The 23,226-nt window shown below is 42.2% G+C and overlaps 1 protein-coding gene across 7 annotated transcripts in view; it reads right to left on the bottom strand.

Annotated features, from left to right (window-relative positions):
* TMEM45A (transmembrane protein 45A) overlaps nucleotides 1–23,226 on the bottom strand; it is a 105,985-nt gene that overhangs the window by 44,546 nt on the left and 38,213 nt on the right. Inside the window, exon 1 of one of the 7 annotated variants that reach the window (XM_033433311.2) lies at nucleotides 14,474–14,493. The exons of the other annotated variants lie outside the window; for them this stretch is intronic. The gene's annotated coding sequence lies outside the window, so the exon portion shown is untranslated. Of the gene's footprint in view, nucleotides 1–14,473; nucleotides 14,494–23,226 lie in introns of those variants that run through there. 7 annotated transcript variants of the gene reach the window in all.

Here is a 23,226-nt window from a genome sequence, read left to right on the forward strand (position 1 = left end):
AAAAAAATCACTCAAATCCTCAAACAACACTTCACTCAACTTCTAGAAAACCACTCTCTGTATAACTGTCTTTTGTTACCTGTTTTTCTATTGCCTACGGGTACAACTCACTGCTTATGAAAACATAGTAGTCCAGAGTTTAATTAGATCTCAATCAAAAAAGCAGACACATTGCCCTTGGAAGGAGAACACAGGGCTTTCCTCTTCCACAAAGCAGAACACACCTGCCAGAAAGCTAGCAGAAACCCCAGGGAAAATCACCAGGATAGCAAACCAAAAGGTCCTTCCTCAACATCCTCCCTGCTTAATCGCACCATTTGTAATCTCGTGGGGAAAGAGGTTCAGGCAGGCCTAAAATGGTGGGCTTCAAGATTCAATCACTGGCTTCCAGCTGCCATTCATCCTAAAAATGTTTATTCCTCCCCATCTAAAAAAAACCCTCTGCTCCTAATGACACCAACCATCACCCTCTGGGCTAAGACAAGAAGCAACCCCTAAAACCCTCATTGGCTCCTTTTTCCTGACCACTGCCATACACACACACTCACTCACCACCCGAAAATATTTTTAAACTCTAGCACTTGGGGATAATATTGGGCAAATCTCAAGATCTATATCAGGTGTTAGGTGTTAATTCCCATTAACCAAAGTCACTTAAACCAAAAACCAGACCTGTGTACAGAAAGAGGAGAGAACTCAAAATAGCCCAGAGAAAGAAATCCTACAATTTACTTGTTGGAATCTCAACCAAATATCTAACTTCAATATAAAATGAATACCATGGAGAAAAACTTAAACTAAAAATTCATCTTGAGCCAGCACCAAAATAAAGTATCCCTAAATCTTAATTAGTGACTCATATTTCAAGACATTTATATATTCCAGTACACTAAACCAATTAGAGCCATTTCTTGAGCTCACTTTACCGTTTGCCTTAATTCTAAAAGCAAAGTGTATACAAGCATATATAGCTTTAAATTTTTTTGATTCTCCATCATTCCATACCAGTTCTTTCTCTCCAAAATTTCAACTGTTTTGAAAGACTATTCTTAGTTAAATTATCCTTACCGTCACACTTTCCTCAGTATCAAGTCAAATGCAATTCTCTTCTCCCAGAAGAGAATTTATAATCGTTCCAGTCTCAAGAAGGAAAAGTAGATACCGACTGGTCTAAATCTAAAACTGCCCACTCTTCCTCCTTGGAGACTTAACCTATGTGCTCATATATTTCCAGCTTGAACTTGAGCAAATAAGTCTTCAGAATGTCACAATGCCTGCATAAATGTGAATCTAAGGACCACCCCCTTTTGAACATCCTAACTTCCAGTCCAAACGTTGTGCCGTAGAGTACTTCCCGACTCACCTTGACATCTCACCCACATGACCACAGTCATGTCCCACCTGCTGTGAAAACCAAAGCCAATGGAGCATGTCTGATCTTTGCTACCTCTCTTCCAGGCCATCAAGATGGATAGACGACAAAGGGAATGGTTACGGCAGCAGTAACATAATAAAGCATCATTGATAAGATAAACCATTTTGTAACATACAGTGCCTCAAGCAAGGTGCTAAGGTTGGAGTCATTGCTAAGGTACTAAGGTTGAAGTCATTGCCAAAATCAAAGTTATAGGAATAGGAAAAGATGATTGAAAAAAATGCTTTAGGTCAACAGTGAAGCTCACTTGCCCTCAAGGAATACACAGATAGAGAGAAAAGTGAATAAATAAGTTAGAAAAAATTATTCTAAACCAATGTGAGACTTGCACAAAGTGAAATGTGAGCAAGCAAGAAAGAACAGTCTAACTCTAACCTGGAGAGCAAGCAGCTGTTACCCTATCTGCATTCAAGTCTTATTTCCCCCCTCAATGTAAACTCTTGGTGAACAAGGGCCATAACCCCTATATTTCACACCTAGTAAGCACTCAATAAATAGCTAATGAATGATGAGCTCCTGCCTGGGACCCCACCTCCCTGAAACCCTGGCCTCGGTGGCAACCAGGATCAGAAATAGCTGGAGAGGGCTTCCCTGGTGGCGCAGTGGTTGAGAATCTGCCTGCCAATGCAGGCGACATGGGTTCGAGCCCTGGTCTGGGAAGATCCCACATGCCGCAGAGCAACTAGGCCCATGAGCCACAACTACTGAGCCTGCGCGTCTGGAGCTTGTGCTCCACAACAAGAGAGTCTGCGACAGTGAGAGGCCCGCGCACTGCGATGAAGAGTGGCCCCCGCTCGCCACAACTAGAGAAAGCCCTCACACAGAAACGAAGACCCAACACAGCCAAAAATAAAGAAAGAAAGAAGCTTTCATTTAAAAAAAAAAAGAAAGAAAAGAAATAGCTGGAGAGGCTAATTAAATGCAGATTCCTGGGCTCATTCATATCTACTAAATCAATCGGCAGGGGGAGCCCCAGTATTTATTTTTATTATTTACTATTTTATTTTTGGCTGTGTTGGGTCTTTGTTGCTGCGTGCTGGCTTTCTCTAGTTTCGGCAAGCAGGGGCTGCTCTTCGCTGAGGTGCGCAGGCTTCTCATTGCGGTGGCTTCTCTTGTTGTGGAGCACGGGCTCCAGGCGCACAGGTTTCAGTAGTGGTGGCACACGGGCTCTAGAGCACAGGCTCAGTAGTTGTGGCGCACGGGCTTAGTTGCTCCGCGGCATGTGGGATCTTCCCGGACCAGGGCTCGAACCCGTGTCCCCTCCATTGGCAGGCAGATTCGTAATCACTGCGCCACCAGGGAAGCCCCAGAAGTCTGCATTTTTAACAAGCACTCACAAGTTATTCTTTATGTATTCTTGAGTTTTGAGAACCAAGGGCTTAGAGTATGTCGAGACAAGCAAAGGGGCACTAAGACGCTCAGGTTTAAATGTGGCCTCCTCATAGATAAGGGCAGAGACTAGAAAAGGTTTCTGAATAGTCCCATCAAATAGTCTTCATCAAGTACATTTGAGGAGGTTAAACACTACAGGGAAAGGGCTCCTCCTTCTGTGACTGTCTATCATTGAGTTCTTAGCACATGTAAAGGAGGTGAAGCTTTGCCCGTAGCAAGACTATTTATTTACTACTACTGTAGTCAAAGTCAGAATGCACAGGGCTGCCAATAAAGAAGAAAGCTGGCCTGAGTAGCCTGCAATGACTTCATCTGACAAAGGTCTAGTCATCTGTCAAAAATTAAAACTTTTATATGCAACTGGCAAAGAAGCACAGGAAAAGATGTTCAATATCATTATTCATTTGGGAAATGCTAATTAAAATAACAAATACCAATACATATCCACTAGAACAGCAAAAGTTTAAAAGACAATATCACATGTTGGCAACAATGTGGACAACTGGACCTCATACACTGCAGGTGGGAACACAAAATGGTACAGCCCCATTGGAAAGCAGTTTGTAACTTTTTTTTTACATCTTTATTGGAGTATAATTGCTTTACAATGGTGTGTTAGTTTCTGCTTCATAACAAAGTGAATCAGTTATACATATACATATGTTCCCATATCTCTTCCCTCTTGCGTCTCCCTCCCTCCCACACTCGCTAACCCACCCATCCAAGCGGTCACAAAGAACCGAGCTGATCTCCCTGTGCTATGCAGCTGCTTCCCACTAGCTATCTACCTTACGTTTGGTAGTATATATATGTCCATGCCTCTCTCTCGCTTTGTCACAGCTTACCCTTCAGTCTCCCCATATCCTCAAGTCCATTCTCTAGTAGGTCTGTGTCTTTATTCCCGTCTTACCCCTAGGTTCTTCATGACATTTTTTTTTTCTTAAATTCCATATATATGTGTTAGCATACGGTATTTGTCTTTCCCTTTCTGACTTACTTCACTCTGTATGACAGACTCTAGGTCTATCCACCTCATTACAAATAGCTCAATTTCGTTTCTTTTTATGGCTGAGCAATATTCTATTGTATATATGTGCCACATCTTCTTTATCCATTCATCCGATGATGACATTTAGGTTGTTTCCATCTCTGGGCTATTGTAAATAGAGCTGCAATGGATATTTTGGTACATGACTCTTTTTGAATTATGGTTTTCTCAGGGTATATGCCCAGTAGTGGGATTGCTGGGTCATATGGTAGTTCTATTTGTACTTTTTTAAGGAACCTCCATACTGTTCTCCATAGTGGCTGTACCAATTCACATTCCCACCAGCAGTGCAAGAGTGTACCCTTTTCTCCACACCCTCTCCAGCATTTACCGTTTCTAGATTTTTTGATGATGGCCATTCTGACTGGTGTGAGATGATATCTCATTGTAGTTTTGATTTGCATTTCTCTAATGATCAATGATGTTGAGCATTCTTTCATGTGCTTGTTGGCAATCTGTGTATCTTCTTTGGAGAAATGTCTATTTAGGAATTCTGCCCATTTTTGGATTGGGTTGTTTTATTGTTATTGAGCTGCATGAGCTGCTTATAAATTTTGGAGATAAATCCTTTTTCAGTTACTTCATTTGCAAATATTTTCTCCCATTCTGAGGGTTGTCTTTTCGTCTTGTTCATGGTTTCCTTTGCTGTGCAAAAGCTTTGAAGTTTCATTAGGTCCAATTTTTTAATTTTTGTTTTTATTTCCATTTCTCTAGGAGGTGGGTCAAAAAGGATCTAGCTGTGATTTATGTCATAGAGTGTTCTGCCTATGTTTTCCTCTAAGAGTTTCATAGTTTCTGGTCTTACATTTAGGTCTTTAATCCATTTTGAGCTTATTTTTGTGTATGGTGTTAGGGAGTGATCTAATCTCATACTTTTACATGTACATGTCCAGTTTTCCCAGCACCACTTATTGAAGAGGCTGTCCTTTCTCCACTTTACATTCCTGCCTCCTATATCAAAGATAAGGCGACCATATGTGTGTGGGTTTATCTCTGGGCGTTCTATCCTGTTCCATTGATCTATCTTTCTGTTTTTGTGCCAGTACCATACTGTCTTGATTACTGTGGCTTTGTATTATAATCTGAAGTCAGGGAGCCTGATTCCTCCAGCTCCATTTTTTGTTCTCAAGATTGCTTTGGCTATTCGAGGCCTTTTGTGTTTCCATATAAATTGTGAAATTTTTTGTTCTAGTTCTGTGAAAAATGCCAGTGGTAGTTTGATAGGGATTGCATTGAATCTGTAGATTGCTTTGGGTAGTAGAGTCATTTTCACAATGTTGATTCTTCCAATCCAAGAACATGGTATATCTCTCCATCTATTTGTAACATCTTTAATTTCTTTCATCAGTGTCTTATAATTTTCTGCATACAGGTCTTTTGTCTCCTTAGGTAGGTTTATTCCTAGATATTTTATTCTTTTTGTTGCAATGGTAAATGGGCGTGTTTTCTTGATTTCACTTTCAGAGTTTTCATCATTAGTGTATAGGAATGCCAGAGATTTCTGTGCATTAATTTTGTATCCTGCTACTTTACCAAATTCATTGATTAGCTCTAGCAGTTTTCTGGTAGCATCTTTAGGATTCTCTATGTACAGTATCACGTCATCTGCAAACAGTGACAGCTTTACTTCTTCTTTCCCCATTTGGATTCCTTTCATTTCTTTTTCTTCTCTGATTGCTGTGGCTAAAACTTCCAAAACTATGTTGAATAAGAGTGGTGAGAGTGGGCAACCTTGTCTTGTTCCTGACCTTAGTGGAAATGCTTTCAGTTTTTCACCATTGAGGATGATGTTGGCTGTGGGTTTGTCATATATGGCCTTTATTATGTTGAGGAAAGTTCCCTCTATGCCTACTTTCTGCAGGGTTTTTATCATAAATGGGTGTTGAATTTTGTCAAAAGCTTTCTCTGCATCTATTGAGATGATCATATGGTTTTTCTCTTTCAATTTGTTAATATGGTTTATCACATTGATTGATTTGAATATATTGAGGAATCCTTGCATTCCTGGAATAAACCCCACTTGATCATGGTGTATGATCCTTTTAATGTGCTGTTGGATTCTGTTTGCTAGTATTTTGTTGAGGATTTTTGCATCTATGTTCATCAGTGATATTGGCCTGTAGTTTTCTTTCTTTGTGACATCCTTGTCTGGTTTTGGTATCAGGGTGATGGTGGCCTCGTAGAATGAGTTTGGGACTGTTCCTCCCTCTGCTATATTTTGGAAGAGTTTGAGAAGGATAGGTGTTAGCTATTCTCTAAATGTTTGATAGAATTCGCCTGTGAAGCCATCTGATCCTGGGCTTTTGTTTGTTGGAAGATTTTTAATCACAGTTTCAATTTCAGTGCTTGTGATTGGTCTGTTCATATTTCCTATTTCTTACTGATTCAGTCTTGGCAGGTGGTGCATTTCTAAGAATGTGTCCATTTCTTCCAGGTTGTCCATTTTATTGGCATAGAGTTGCTTATAGTAATCTCTCATGATCTTTTGTATTTCTGCAGTGTCAGTTGTTACTTCTCCTTTTTCATTTCTAATTCTATTGATTTGAGTCTTCTCCCTTTTTTTCTTGATGAGTCTGGCTAATGGTTTATCTATTTTGCTTATCTTCTCAAAGAACCAGCTTTTAGTTTTATTGATATTTGCTATCGTTTCCTTCATTTCTTTTTCATTTATTTCTGATCTGATCTTTGAGATTGCTTTCCTTCTGCTAACTTTGGGGATATTTTGATCTTCTTTCTCTAATTGCTTTAGGTGCAAGGTTAGGTTGTTTATTCGAGGTGTTTCCTATTTCTTAAGGTAGGATTGTATTGCTATAAACTTCCCTCTTAGAACTGCTTTTGCTGCATCCCATAGGTTTTGGGTCGTTGTCTCTCCATTGTCACTTGTTTCTAGGTGTTTTTTATTTCTTCTTTGATATCTTCAGTGATCACTTCGTTATTAAGTAGTGTATTGTTTAGCCTCCATGTGTTTGCATTTTTTACAGATATTTTCCTGTAATTTATATCTAGTCTCATAGCGTTGTGGTCGGAAAAGATACTTGATACAATTTCGATTTTCTTAAATTTACCAAGGTTTAATTTGTGACCCAAGATATGATCTATCCTGGAGAATGTTCCATGAGCACTGGAGAAAAATGTGTACTCTATTGTTTTTGGATGGAATGTCTTATAAATATCAATTAAGTCCATCTTGTGTAATGCATAATTTAAAGCTTGTGTTTCCTTATTTATTTTCATTTTGGATGATTTGTCCATTGGTGAAAGTGGGGTGTTAAAGTCCCCTACTATGACTGTGTTACTGTCGATTTCCCCTTTTATGGCTGTTAGTATTTGCCTTATGTATTGAGGTGCTCCTATGTTGGGTGCATAAATATTTACAATTGTTATATCTTCTTCTTGGATCAATCCCTTGATCATTATGTAGTGTCCTTCTTTGTCTCTTCTAATAGTCTTTATTTTAAAGTCTGTTTTGTCTGATATGAGAATTGCTACTCCAGCTTTCTTTTGGCTTCCATTTGCATGGAATATCTTTTTCCATCCCCTTACTTTCAGTCTGTATGTGTCTCTAGGTCTGAAGTGGGTCTCTTGTAGACAGCATACATATGGGTCTTGTTTTTGTATCCATTCAGCCAATCTGTGTCTTTTGGTGGGAGTATTTAGTCCATTTACATTTAAGGTAATTTCGATATGTACGTTCCTATTCCCATTTTCTTAATTGTTTTGGCTTCATTATTGTAGGTCTTTTCCTTCTCTTGTGTTGCTTGCCTAGAGAAGTTCCTTTAGCAGTTGTTGTAAAGCTGTTTTGGTAGTGCTGAACTCTCTCAGCTTTTGCTTGTCTGTAAAGGTTTTAATTTCTCCGTCAAATCTGAATGTGATCCTTGCTGGGTAGAGTAATATTGGTTGCAGGTTTTTCTCCTTCATCACTTTAAATATGTCCTGCCACTCCCTTCTGGCTGGCAGAGTTTCCTCTGAAAGATCAGCCATTAACCTTATGGGGATTCCCTTGTGTGTTATTTGTTGTTTTTCCCTTGCTGCTTTTAGTATGTTTTCTTTGTATTTAATTTTTGACAGTTTGATTAATATGTGTCTTGGCATAACTTGATTAACTATTTACTTTCCCATATTAGGGAAGTTTTCAACTATAATATCTTCAAATATTTTCTCAGTCCCTTTCTTTTTCTCTTCTTCTTCTGGAACCCCTATAATTCGAATGTTGGTGTGTTTAATGTTGTCCCAGAGGTCTCTGAGACTGTCCTCAGTTCTTTTCATTCTTTTTTCTTTATTCTGCTCTGCAGTAGTTATTTCCACTATTTTATCTTCCACGTCACTTATCTGTTCTTCTGCCTCAGTTATTATGCTATTGATCCCATCTAGAGTATTTTTAATTTCATTTATTGTGTTGTTCATCATTGCTTGTTTCATCTTTAGGTCTTCTAAGTCCTTGTTAAATGTTTCTTGCATTTTGTCTATTCTATTTCCAAGATTTTGGATCATCTTTACTATCATTATTCTAAATTCTTTTTCAGGTAGACTGCCTATTTCCTCTTCATTTGTTAGGTCTGGTGGGTTTTTATCTTGCTCCTTCATCTGCTGTTTTTTTGTCTTCTCATTTTGCTTATCTTACTGTGTTTGGGGTCTCCTTTTTGCAGGCTGCAGTTTTGTAGTTCCTGTTGTTTTTGGTGTCTGTCCCCAGTGGCTAAAGCTTTTTCAGTGGGTTGTGTAGGCTTCCTGGTGGAGGGTACTAGTGCCTGTGTTCTGGTGGATGAGGCTGGATCTTGTCTTTCTGGTGGGCAGTTCCACATCTGGTGGTGTGTTTTGGGGTGTCTGTGGACTTATTATGATTTTAGGCAGCCTCTCTGCTAATGGGTGGGGTTGTGTTCCTGTCTTGCCAGTTGTTTGGCATAGGGTGTCCAGCACTGTAGCTTGCTGGTCGTTGAGTGAAGCTGGGTGCTGGTTGAAATGGAGATCTCTGGGAGATTTTCGCCATTTGATATTATGTGGAGCTGGGAGGTCTCTTGTGGACCAGTGTCCTGAAGTTGGCTCTCCCACCTCAGAGGCACAGCCCTGACTCCTGGCTGCAGCACCAAGAGCCTTTCATCCACACAGCTCAGCATAAAAGGGAGAGAAAGTAGAAAGAAAGAAAGAAAGAAGAAAGAAAGGAGGGAGGGAGGAACAAAGGAAAGAAAGAAAGAGAGAAAGAAAATAAAGTAAGATAAAATAAAATAAAGTTATTAAAATAAAAAATATTAAGAAGAAAATTTTTTTCAAAGAAAGAAAAAATAAACGGATGGATAGAACCCTAGGACAAATGGTGGAAGCAAAGCTATACAGACAAAATCTCACACAGAAGCATACACATACACACTCACAAAAAGAGGAAAATGAGAAAAATTAATAAATCTTGCTCTCAAAGTCCACCTCCTCAATTTGGGATGATTCGTTGTCTATTCATGTATTCCACAGATGCAGGGTACATCAAGTTGATTGTGGAGATTTAATCCGCTGCTTCTGAGGCTGCTGGGAGAGATTTCCCTTTCTCTTCTTTGTTCTCACAGCTCCCAGGCGCTCAGCTTTGGATTTGGCCCCACCTCTGCGTGTAGGTCGCCGGAGGGTGTCTGTTCTTCGCTCAGACAGGACGGGGTTAAAGAAACCGTTGATTCGGGGGCTCTGGCTCACTCAGGCCGGGGGGAGGGAGGGGTGCGGATGCGGGGCGAGCCTGCGGCGGCAGAGGCCGGCATGACGTTGCACCAGCCTGAGGCGCCCCGTGCATTCTACCAGGGAAGTTGTCCCTGGATCCCGGGACCCTGGCAGTGGTGGGCTGCACAGGCTCCCCGGAAGGGGGGTGTGGATAGTGACCTGTGCTCGCACACAGGCTTCTTGGTGGCGGCAGCAGCAGCCTTAGCGTCTCCTGCCCGTCTCTGGGGTCCGCGCTTTTAGCTGCGTCTCGCGCCCGTCTCTAGAGCTCCTTTAAGCAGCGCTCTTAATCTCCTCTCCTCACGCACCAGGAAACAAACAGGGAAGAAAAAGTCTCTTGCCTCTTCGGCAGGTCCAGACTTTTCCCCGGACTCCCTCCCGACCAGCCGTGGCACACTAACCCCCTTCAGGCTGTGTTCACACCGCCAACCCCCGTCCTCTCCCGGCACTCTGACCGAAGCCTGAGCCTCAGCTCCCAGCCCCGCCCACCCTGGCAAGTGAGCAGACAAGCCTCTCGGGCTGGTGAGTACTGGTTAGCACTGATCCTCTGTGCGGGAATCTCCCCGCTTTGCCCTCCGCATCCCTGTTGCTGCGCTCTCTTCCTCAGCTCCAAAGCTCCCCCCACCTCCGCCACCTGCAGTCTCCGCCCGTGAAGGGGCTTCCTAGTGTGTGGAAACCTTTCCTCCTTCACAGCTCCCTCCCACTGGTGCAGGTCCCCTCCCTATTCTTTTGTCTCTGTTTATTCTTTTTTTCTTTTGCCCTACCCAGGTCCGTGGGGACTTTCTTGCCTTTTGGGAGGTCTGAGGTCTTCTGCCAGCATTCAGTAGGTGTTCTGTAGGAGTTGTTCCACGTGTAGATGTATTTCTGGTGTATCTTTGGGGAGGAGGGTGATCTCCGCGTCTTACTCTTCCGGCATCTTCCCCTCGTCTCTATCCTGAAGACATAAGAACTGAAAACTTTCATAACCCGGCCCGCCGTCCGCACGACTGTCGCGGCTTCACCACCGGGGCCCCTCCAGAGCCGGCAGCCTCAGTGAGGCTGCCCTCCCCTCGGGCTCCAGGGCAGTTCCGTGACAGCGGAGGGAACAGACCCCGAGCCGGGAGTTTCAGCTCTGTGGAAACGCGGGCTCCGTCCTGAACATATTTTCTTAAACTTGTATTTCTTTTTTCTTTGGTACTAAGGTAAAAAGTGTTATGCTTTTAATTTCAAACTCCAGGTGTTTATTGCTGGCATATAGGAGAACAGTTGACTTCTATATATTAACCTTATATCTTGCAACTATAATCACTTACTAGTTCCAGGAGTTTGTTGTTGTTGTTGATTCTTTGGGATTTTCTACGTAGACAATCATATCATCTGCTAACAAAGACAGTTTTTTTTTCCTTCCCAACCTGTATACTTTGTATTTCTTTTTCTTATATTATTGCATTAGTTAGAACTTCCAGTATAATGTTGAATACTAGTGGTGAAAGGGGACAACCTTGCCTTGTTCCCAGTCTTAATGAGATCACATCCAGTCTTTCACCATTAAGTATGATGTTAACTGCAGGTTTTGCGTAGATATTCTGAATCAAACTGAGGAAGTTCCCCCTCTATTCCTAGGTTGTTACTTTTGAGATTTTTTTTTTTAACTTTTCTTAGAACTACACAAAACAGGGCTTCCCTGGTGGCGCAGTGGTTGAGAGTCTGCCTGCCAATGCAGGGGACACGGGTTCGTGTCCCAGTCCGGGAAGATCCCACATGCCACGGAGAGGCTGGGCCCAAGAGCTATGGCCACTGAGACTGCGCGTCCGGAGCCTGTGCTCCGCAACGGGAGAGGCCACAACAGTGAGAGGCCCGCATACCGCAAAGAAAAAAAAAAAAACTACACAAAACAAAAAAACTAAGAGCCAAGCCAAAAGAAATGAAAGAGACCTGTTTTTGGTTTTGTTTTGTTTGTCACAGGTCTTGATGACAGCACAGCATATGGAAAATCAAGGCTATCCTGAGAAATCTGAGGCTGTGACCCATAAGAGAGAAGTTAAAGCTCGAAGGAGTTGGTCTTGGAGGTGACTCTTCCCTTGACCTTGAACTTCCAGTCTGATTTAGACTGCACACTTCCTGGTCCCACTGCACCTGCACATCCCTTTACCACAGCACTTTTCTTATACTTTTACTCTCAATCTCTTCTCAGTAGCCAGGAGCTCCGTACTCATCCAAGCACCAAGCTTGCACTCAGAAATGTTTGATGCATGAATTAAGCAATGCCCAACTTGGTTTTTGTTTTTGTTTTTTGTTTTTTTTTGCGGTACGCGGGCCTCTCACTGTTGTGGCCTCTCCCGCTGCGGAGCACAGGCTCTGGACGCGCAGGCCCAGCAGCCATGGCCCACGGGCCCAGCCGCTCCACGGCATGTGGGATCCTCCTGGACCGGGGCACGAACCCGTGTCCCCTGCATCGGCAGGTGGACCCTTAACCACTGCGCCACCAGGGAAGCCCAATGCCCAACTTTTAAGCCAACTCATGTGCTACTGTCTTCTAGTCCTTGGTTTCTTCTGTCAACTGTTAGAGCCTACCACTAACTTCTCTGTTTTTTTTTTTTATTTCTTCATACCCTCTGATTCCAAATATTTACCTCCTACCAACCAAACATTTGAGGTCTCACTTTATGGGTAGGGCAGACACTGGCATTCACCATCATAGAACTTTGTAAAATTAACCTTCAAAAGCCCATTTCTGGGCAGAAAACAAAATCTCATCCAACAAGTAGCCTGATTTGCAGAGCTTTCTTTCCAACCTCCTAGAAAAGAAAACCTCTCTGACCCTTAGGGTCTGTTGTGAAAGTCATTCTTTTCACAGGTCTGCCCTTAGGTGACAGGATTTCAATGTGAATAACCATCAAATGAACTGTTTCTTTGGCTTTATCATAGTATTCTGCATGTTTTTGGAATAAATTCACTGATTTTACAATTGGAGTGAAGAAAAACCGTAGGATATCCCATTTTATAAATTAAATTAATGAAAAGAAAAATGGTCCAATGCCAGTTTTTCTTTTGCATCTACTTTATAGAGGGAAAGAAAAATGGTGTGAGGGAAAAATGAGACAGAAATAGGCATCTAAACTCCAGCCTCCTGTAAATTCAAGTTCAGACAAGAAAAAGCAGAGTTTTGTAGCTCGCTATGCTCCATGGGAAATGCTGTGACTCTTGTACAGGAAAATGGGGGGGGTCTGAGTGGCTGAAGTCGCCTACCCTCCTGCCTCCTCCCCTGTCCCCTGATCTTACACTTAAAGCCATTATTTCAGGAAAAAAAAAATCTCCATCTTTGCTTCTGCCCCCACCTCCCAAAAGGTCAGATATGCAAGTTCATGTCAAAATCTCAAGGTAAACGAGAATGAACAAAGGGAATAAAGAGGAATGAGCAGCTGCTGCCTGGGCTGCCAGTGTCTGAGTTGGGTTGCGTGTCTGTGTAGTACAGTAAGCCTCCCTGAGAAAACCATACACGAGCCTTCTTTTGACAGAAATCTGAAAGGTCCCCAGAAAACATGTCAGTAACCAGTGTTGACAGCTTTGCAAGACTGTCACCCAGGTTTTCAGTTCCTGCCCTTCAGCACTTAGGTAGGTAGGTCTACTTGCCACAGTTATCAACAACAATAAAGTATAGGATACCAGTGAAATTTGAATTCCAGATGAACAATTTTTTTAGCCTAAGTATGTTCCATCTATTGCATCCTTATTTGGAATTCAAATTTCAGTGGGTATCCTGTGTTTTATCTGGCAACACATGAAGGTATTTCCATGGAGTCAAGAATATTGCAACAGCTCAGTGTGGAGATTTCTCAAGGAATGCCCATGAAGCTAATGAAGAAATGGTGAAGCACCACATGAAAATAAGAGGAAAAAACCCAAGAATGAAATTTCTGGGTTTTTGTCTCCCCAAGAATGAAATCCATTAGCATGTTTCTCTAAGTAAGAGATCCCAAGTTGATTCGGTTGTGACTTCTGAATATTTCCAGATCTCTTTTTAAACATCCTATGCTTTTCCGAATTACACCTTTTCTATTTCTTAATCAAAAATGCCCTATGCCTCATTTATACAATAAGAAGTTTGGTCTAAAATGTTGGTGGTCCCATCAAGTAAGCTGAGGATCCCTGGGCCAAGGTTCCATTATAAGAGGCCACCTGAATTGGTATGGCTATCTTTTTTTCTCAATCAATAGATTGTAAAAGTATAGCCACAATCAAATTGTGGGATGCAGTTGGGAGGAATGCTAGAAATCCATGATGTTAAAAATGGGTCAGTCTCATATGATAAGTTTGGAACCATTGGTCGGGGAGGATTTCCAGTGCTTCGTCCAACCACTTCATGATTCCCATCATTCTGACATCAGAGCCACTGAATCACTGTTTCTTCTGCAAATTGGTTCTGAGCAAGTAGAATAAGAGAGGAAAGTCTTGGAACCCAAAGTAAATACTGTCATAAAAGTGGTCATATGTGATGGGCACTATATTATTCTTGTTGTTCCTTTCAACAGATTTAGCAAATATAGATTAAGGGCCTAATATACAAGATATTTTCTGAATTTCTGTTGGTGTTTTGTTCTTTTCCTGTAGTCAAATACTACAGTAATTTAGATGGGGTAATTTATAGACATTTTGATCTCCATAAAGGCGTTGCTGAAAACTTACTTCTTTATTAGCTTTCATGTATTCTCACTTTACAAATATTTATGGTGCACTAATTCTGGAATAGATATTATATTCCTTTCTTGTTGACAACCTGCTACACGCTACATACTACATCTTCCAAAGAGATAAATGAAAAGGAAGGTGAAGTCTCTGTTCAGTGATTCCTTGTGTGGATAATACCCCCAAAAGCATATATATACATATATATATATATGCTTTTTGACTAACTCCTCTGGACCTACTTGGACACACTGGGGCACCTCAGAGGTCCCACACTGGATGGTCTCTTGAGGTCCATCCATCTTCTTGACATCACTATTCACTGTCTCCATCCAGTGTTTCCAGCCCACATCACAGCTGCACAGAAGTCGGACCACAGTCCATTACCAGGTGAAAAGAGGCTGCTAACTGGCGCTAGGGATACAGGATGAAAGGAGACATCACTGTTAATCAGCACATCCATGGCTTCAAATGGGGTACAAATTACTATTAGGTTCCTGGTATTAATAGGAGGAAAGTAAGGCTTAGAAAAGATTAATAACTTATTGAAAGGGTTCTCACAGCAAGTTAAATGGCAGAGCTGGGATTTGAACCTGGTCTGGCTGACTCTGGAACCCATGCTCTTACTAATATGCTCCTGGCCTTATGGAATTATGGAAGATGGCCAGAGGTGAGGCTTCAAAATTTACTCAAGACCATCTGAAGAGGCTGCTCTTCCTGCTGTGGGCCCTGCTTCTCTGGGAACTGTCATTACCCGGGGAAGGAAAGATAAAGGGTGAAAAGTGAGAGAGAGGTGCCACAGCTCTGGTCACGCTGCTCCTCTGCCAGTATCAGGAAGCTAGTAAAAGCTTTGAAGCAAGGAAGTTGCATAGTACATAGTATTTCAGGAAGATTAATTTGGCACCAATGCACAGAAGATATTAAAGATATTAAATCAAGAGGCTGGGGGCTTCCCTGGTGGCGCAGTGGTTGAGAATCTGCCTGCTAATGCAGGGGACACGGGTTCAAGCCCTGGTCTGGGAGGATCCCACATGCCGCGGAGCAACTAGGCCCGTGAGCCACAACTACTGAGCCTGTGCGTCTGGAGCCTGTGCTCTGCAACAGGAGAGGCCGCGATAGTGAAAGGCCCGCACACCGCAATGAAGAGTGGCCCCTGCTTGCCACAACTAGAGAAAGCCCTCGCACAGAAACAAAGACCCAACACAGCAAAAATAAATAAATAAATAAACTCCTACCCCCAACATCTTCTTAAAAAAAAAAAGAGTCTGGAGGCAAGGAAACTGGTTAAGAGGTTATTGCAGACATCATTTCTGAGATGAGTCTGAGTCAGGACAGGGCAGTGGGAACAGAGAAAAAGAGCCGAATGTGAGTGTTCCCCACCAAGAAGGAAGAACTGACCGGCCCTACGGACCTGCATAGCCAAGACTATGGTCCACGATGGTCTGAGGCTGGGAGAGAGAGGAGGAAAGACACTACCAGAGCTGGTAGTTGTCCCAGCCCTGTACACTGAGGTACCTGCCTCTTCTGTCTCCTTTCCAGACCACAAGCTCAAAGGAGTCACGGGGTCACCCTGTGTCTGGCAGCCCCGCAGTTTTTCCCCATTGCCGACCACATGCTGGGGGGTTGGTAGACTCGGTAAATACTGACTGGCAGTCTGTTTCCTCTGGCTGGAATGCCGTGTTCCCACCTTTGCCTGGAAATGCCATGTAGGAAGGCCTCCCTGGAGGCCCAGCACAAACATCTCTCCCTCAGAGAGGCCTCCGTGACCAGTCAATCTAAATTCGGTCCTTCAGTTTTCCTTGCATAGAAACTTTTCTTCACCGTATTTATTACAATGTGAAATTTTTTATTTGTTGTTTTTCCATTTAGTTTTTATTTCCTTTTAATGTTTTTGTTGTCGGTGGTGGTTTTCTACTTTCCCCCACTAGACTATAAGTACTGCAAAGTCAGTTTTTCTTTTCACCATTGAGTCCCCAAAAGCCCACACAGTGCTGTCCCATAGAAATAAAATGTAAGCCACATATGTAATTTTAATTTTTCAAAGTAAGAAGAAACTGGTGAAATTAATTTTTCATTACATTTTTATGTAACCACATATATCCAAAATGCTATCATTTAAACATATGATCTATAGAAAAAATTATTAATGAGATCGCTTACATTCCCTTTTTTGTACTAAGTCCTCAACTTCTGTATTTCACACTCACAGCACATCTCAGTTGGGACCAGCCACATGCCAAGTGTTCTGTAACCACGTGTGACTAGTGGCTGCTGTAGTGGACAATATAGATCCTTGCAGGATGCTTGACATGTACTCCTTACTTAATAAAAAGTCAATTCATGAAAAAGGGAGTGTGGGAAGGGCAGAAAGATGGAGAAAAAGGAGAGAGGAAAAGAAAGGGAAGAGAAACGAACCTTTTCGGGTATTTACTACGTTAAGTCCTTTCATGTATCAATAAATTACATAATTTAATTCTCATATCAACCCTGGTGAGGTAGGTATTATGAGAACAGTCTTTATAAATGAGGACATTGGTTTGGAGATGTCATAACTGTCCCAACATCATCTTCTCTTTTGAGTGAAAGAAGCAAGATTCAGAACCAATCTCCCTTCCCCAACTGTGCTGCCGCATTCACAGAAGCCACACCTAACAAGTCTAGTCATGCCACACTGTTGTCTAACCTCTCTCTCCTCCAGGTGAAACATCCCAGGGTTCCTATGAGATATTATTTTGAATCTCATAGACACTCTCATTTCTAAAGTATAGTCTGACCACTGCAGGCTAACATGGGAGTGTCCACTTCCTCCTCCAGATGTATTTTAGCGGGATTCTTATCCCATTGTTGCCTTCCATTAAACTCTATGACCAAGCAAAATGGTGGCATTTAAAGTTCCCCAGATATGTCAAGCTCTCTAACATGCCTCCTTAGCTCTGTACAGTTTTTCTGCTGCCTGGAACCCTTTTTTCCTTCAACCAATAACACACATCCTGCATGACTCAATTCAAGAAAAGAGGAGGAAGAAAGAGATAGAAAAAAACCAACTCAGCCGTCATCTCACCTTGGCCAAGGAAACTCCCTGACCCACTTTCCAAGTGTGAGGGTCCCCTTTTCTGTATTCCCAAGGCACTGTCACGGAGTTTTTCATGTATACCATCATTACACATCTAGGGTCTCCCTCACTGGACTGTGAGCTTCTGGAAAGCAAGAACTATGTCTCTTATCTTTACATCCTCATTGCCCAGCATTTGCTGAGTGGCTTGTTAAATAAGTAAATAAATGAATGGATGGATCGATGAGCATGCTTATAGCCCTCTTTGAGTGTAAGAAGAAATACCTGGTACCACATAGTCCAAAGAACTAAAAGAGAACTAGTGTGCTCTTGCAATATCCACATCCCATCAGACCAGTTGTCAGGATATGGGTCACAGTGACAGGAGCAGACAGCATCAGCAGAGCACCCTGGGATGCCTTCAACCATTTCATAAGAAACAATGTTCTAAGCTGTGCAGAAGATGTAGCAAACCTGGGACTAGCCTCCATGTTAGCTCCCAGGGGGCAGGAATACGTGGAAATTGTAAAATACTTAAGAATGTAGTGTAGGAAGAAGCATGCTAAGCATCAGGATGTGGCCACAGAGCCAAGGAGCCCAGGCTCGCTGACCTGGAAGGGACAGGGGACAGGCAGTATTGGCATCCATCTACCTCCCGGAAGGGCAGATGGTGGCAAACTGCACTGAGAAAAGGGCAGGACCACAGGAACTTAGTTCTCCCTAACTCACAATACCCTGGGCAAGAATGTTCACCCTCTGAGGATACCTTGAAAGATGCTTATAGATGTTGACCACACTGAGACTGTGGTCTATACTAGGTCTTGGGGCAGAGCCTCTAACCTTTGATGCAGCATGCTGGTGTGCCCCTGGTGGGAACAGTTGTGCCAGAGGAAAATATAAATGCACTCAGGCCCAGGAGCAGCCAGGTGAGTGTAAGAGGGACCAAAGCCTATGGAAGCCAGACCTCCTCCGGCCTGTTGCCTAGGAATGAGGACTTTCACCTACATGGTGTCATGTTCTAGGTGTTCTGTGCCATGATAAATGTTGAGAAGCGTTGAGTTAGACTATGTGAGATGAATGAGTAACACTGGAGACTTAAGATGTTTAAAAACTATTTCATTTTGACAGGGCCAAGTGGGTAGAGGGTTGAAGACACGACAGTAGCTAGGACAAGAATTTCAAGCTCTCAAACGTACTGACCAAGATCATCCTATTTGTGTGAGTGTTTCTGTGAGTTCAGATGGAAGACAGAACACTAGGGTGTTGTACCATTAAAAATAACTAAATAACAATAACCCGTAAGAGTAAGGCCCAGGTTCTCAGCAAAGGCACACTCCTGAAAAACAAACAAATCAAGGCAAGTGACACTTTATCCCCCAAATAGCCCATATTTCCTAATCCTGAGAGGCAGGTCAGGGGCCAGAGTCAGCCCTACAACCACTGCCTGGCACCCACCCCCTCCCCTCTTAGCATGGTATGGCCCAGGGAGAAATTAGTTCTTAGGAATCAAAAATCTCATGGAATTTCTCCTGCATACCATTATTATAGCTTCACGGACAAGCTGGAAAGTGAGGGGGAAGAGGGAATGATGGTCAGGGAGCTGGGCGCAATATCTCCATGCCCAACGTGTACCTGACACTGTTTGCCTTTTTTTTTTTTTGGCTGCACCGCGCAGCCTGCAGGATCTCAGTTCCCCCACCAGGGGTTGAACCCGGGCCACAGCAGTGAAAGCCCAGAATCCTAACCACTAGGCCACCAGGGAACTCCCTGCCTTTGTCTTTTCAAGGGTAGATCTGAACACAAGGTTGAACATTGCTGGGCAGGTATATAACCAGAGAACCACAACGCTACCTGAGAGAGGACTAGAGGTGTTAGGAAAGCATGGCTTCTATTGAACTCCTACTCAACCAGAAACAATAAACAATCAACAACAAACACCTCTCCCCACATTACTAAGCTGGTCAGAAATACCCTTCATAGTCATGGTAAATGGGCTTAGGGGTATCCTGGAGCCAGGGTACAGGGGCAAGGCAGGAGCTAAATGTGGCAAGGAGGTTCTGGTCACTCCGAACAGGTGCCACACCAGTCCCGCCTATCAGAGTGGCTCTGGCTGGCAGCACCTTGCTGTGGCCTGAGTGGGCAGGAGAAGGCCAGAACCAGCTGGCAAAAAGTGATATGGAGTCAATAGCCCCAAGGGTCTGTGTGTACGTGCTGAAGTGAGTGTGGTATTCTAACAGCTCTAGCCAAGAGGCAGCTAACGCCCGAAAAAATAAATAAATAAATAAATAAAATAGCGCGCCATTGAGAAGAAGCAGCAGCAGCTAACATCTGAGATCCAAATAAATCATGCCAGGGTGGGGCTGATACCAAAAAGAGGAAACTAAAGCTAATCCCTCCCACACCCAACCTCAGCCAGAGATGCAGATGTCACCCGTACTCCACCTGCATAATATTGCCAGTAGAGAACTAAGCACATGCCAGAGAAATTTAAGCTCTTCTAAATCCCAAGTTAAAACACATCCAAGCCCTTCACAGAGCTCCACTCTCTAAACTTTGCCCCCAGCTTCTAAAGGTATTCTTCAACATTTGGAAATGACTGGAAAACAAATATCTTCCATCCTGAAAGCTAATAAAATGTTCACCCACTCATCATCCACCATGGGCCAAAGAAGAATCAGGAAATCTCCTTGATGTGAATCCCACCCTGATACTGCAAAAGTTGCTTCATGTCCCAGCCTGGCAGTGCCACCATGAAGACCTTAATTTTTTCACTTCCACTTATCCCTCCACCTCTTAGAACAAGACAGGAAAAGTGAGAGGTTTTTCTTAGTGATGATATACTCTGCTCCCACTCTCTTAGAGACAGGGAATGATGAAGACAGAAGCTGCAGTTATCCACAAGGATGAAGCCAGGTTGGCAGCCTGTGTCTGCTTGCTTCTCCAATGGATGCAGGGAAAAAACTAGAACCAGAGGCCCCGCAACAGCTCACATCAAGGTGCACAGAGTTGGAGGTTCCTTTGGAGTGTGTGTGCCACGGGGGCGAAGTGGGGGGAGGAATACAGGTGGTTATGTAAAAAGGCATTACAGGTAAAACCACAAAAGGAAGAGAAAGAGAGAAAGACAAAAATAGGAACAGAGAACAAGGGCAATGAATGGAAAACAGTAACAAATACAGTGGATATTAATCTGACTATATCAATAATCACTTTAAATGTCAATGATCAAAATGCATCAATTAAAAGATAAAATTGTCAGAGTAGATCAGAAATTTTAAAAAGATGCAACTATATGTTGTCTACAAGAAACTCACTTTAAATATAAAGGTACATACAGAGTAAAAGTAAAAGGATGGAGAAAGTCATATTATGTTAACACTGATCAAAAGAGACCAGGAGAGTTTGATCCTTGGTCAGGGAGCTACGATCCCCCAAGCCACGTGGTGTGGCCAAAAAGAGAGAGAGAGAGAAGGAGTACTTATATTAATTTCAGACATAGCAGACTTCAGAGCAAGGAAAATTATCAGGAATAAGGAGGGGCATTGCATAATGATAAAGGGGTCAATTCTCCAAGACGACATAAAAACGTTTAATGAGGGCTTCCCTGGTGGGGCAGTGGTTGGGAGTCCGCCTGCCAATGCAGGGGACACGAGTTCGTGCCCCGGTCCGGGAGGATCCCACATGCCGCGGAGCGGCTGGGCCCGTGAGCCATGGCCGCTGGGCCTGCGCGTCCGGAGCCTGTGCTCTGCAATGGGAGAGGCCACAGCAGTGAGAGGCCCGCGTACCGCAAAAAAAAAAAAAAAAAAAAAAAAAGTTTAATGAATATGCACCTAAAATAGAGCATGAAAATGCATGAGCAAAAACTGATAGAACTGCAAAAAGAAATAGATGAATCCATCTGGAGACTTTAACACCCTCTACCAGAAATGGACAGATTCAGCAGGCAAAATATCAGTAAGGACATAGTTGAACTCAATAGCACCATCAACCAACTGAATATAACTGACATCAATAAACTACTTCCTCCAACAGCATTCTTCTCAAACTCAAATGAAACAATAACCAAGACAGATCACATTCTGGGCCATAAAACACACCTTAACAAATTTAAAACAACAGAAATCATGCAATATATCCTCTCAGACTACAATGAAATTTAACTAGAAATCAGTAAGATAAAGATATCTGGAAAACACCCAAATACATGAAGATTAAACAACATTCTTCTAAATAACACGAGGGAAAAAGAAAAAAACTCATAAGAATTTTTTAATATTAAATTAAAATGAAATGAAAGTGAAAATACAACTTATGAAAATTTGTAGGATGCAGCAAAAGTAGTGCTTAGTGGGAAATTTAAAACATTAAATGCTTATATTTAAAAAGAAGAAAGATCTAAAATGAATAACCCAAGCTTCCACCTTAGGAAACTAGAAAAAAAAAAGAGCAAATTAAATCCAAAGTAAGCAGAAGAAAAGAAATAATAAGAATTAGGACAGAAATTAATAAAGTTGGAAACAAAACCAATACAGAAAATCAACAAAACCAAAAACCTGTTGTTTGAAAAGATCAATAAAATCGATAAGCCTCTAGCCAGGCTAACTAAGGAGAAAAGACAGAAGACATAAATTACTAATATCAGGTATGAAAGAGGGGACATCATTACAGATCCCATGAACATTATAAGGATAATAAAGGAACACTATGAACAACTCTATACCCACAAATTCTAGGATAACCTAGATGAAATGGACCAATTCCTTGAAAGACACAATCTACCAAACTCACATAAGAAGATATAGACAATCTGAATAGCCCAAAATCTATTAAAGAAATTGAATAGAAAATTAGTCATCTTTCAAAACACAAAGCACCAGGCCCACATGGGTTCACTGATGAATTCTATGAAATATATAAGGAAGAAATCATACCAATTCTCTATAATCTCTGCCAGGAGATAGAAGCAAACGGAGTACCCCTAACTTATTTTATGAGGCCAGCAGTATCCTAACATCAAAATGTGACAAAGACATGGCAGGAAAACAAAAATTACAGACCAATATATCTTATAAACATAGATGCAAAACTCCTCAGCAAAAATATTAGCAAATCAAATCCAACAATGTATAAAAAATAATTAGGGCTTCCCTGGTGGCGCAAGTGGTTGAGAGTCTGCCTGCTGATGCAGGGGACATGGGTTCGTGCCCCGGTCCGGGAAGATCCCACATGTTGCGGAGTGGCTGGGCCCGTGAGCCATGGCCGCTGAGCCTGTGCGTCCGGAGCCTGTGCTCCGCAACGGGAGAGGCCACAGCAGTGAGAGGCCCACGTATCACAAAAAAATAATAATAATAATAATTATACATCACAAGCAAGTGGGATTTATCCCAGGTGTGAAAAGCTGTTTCAATATTTGAAAATCAATTAATGTGATCCATCACAACAATAGGCTACAGAAGAAAATTCACATGATCATATCAATGGACACAGAAATAGCATTTGACAAAATCCAACACCGATTCATGTTAAAAAACAAAAAAATCTCTCAGCAAACTAGGAATAGAGGTGACTTCCTCAACTAGACAAAGACTATTTACCAAAATCTATAGCTAACATCATACTTGATGATGGGAAACGAGAAGCTCTCTTGCTAAGATCAGGAAAAGGCAAAGGTACTCCCTCTACTTTTCAACACTGTACTGGAAATCTTAACTAACACAGTAAGATAAGAAAGGGAAATAAAAGAATATACATTGCAAAGGAAGAAACAAAACTGTCTTTGTTCACAGGTGATATGATCATCTATGTAGAAAATCCAAAAAGAATCAACAAAAACTGGAAGTAATAAGCATTTATAGCAAGATTTTAAGATACAAAGTTAATATGCAAAAGTAACTGGAACTATATTAAACTAAAAAACTTCTGTACAGCAAATGAAAACATTAACAG

Source organism: Orcinus orca, chromosome 5 (assembly GCF_937001465.1).
Source record: "Orcinus orca chromosome 5, mOrcOrc1.1, whole genome shotgun sequence".
NCBI classification, from domain to species: domain Eukaryota; kingdom Metazoa; phylum Chordata; class Mammalia; order Artiodactyla; family Delphinidae; genus Orcinus; species Orcinus orca.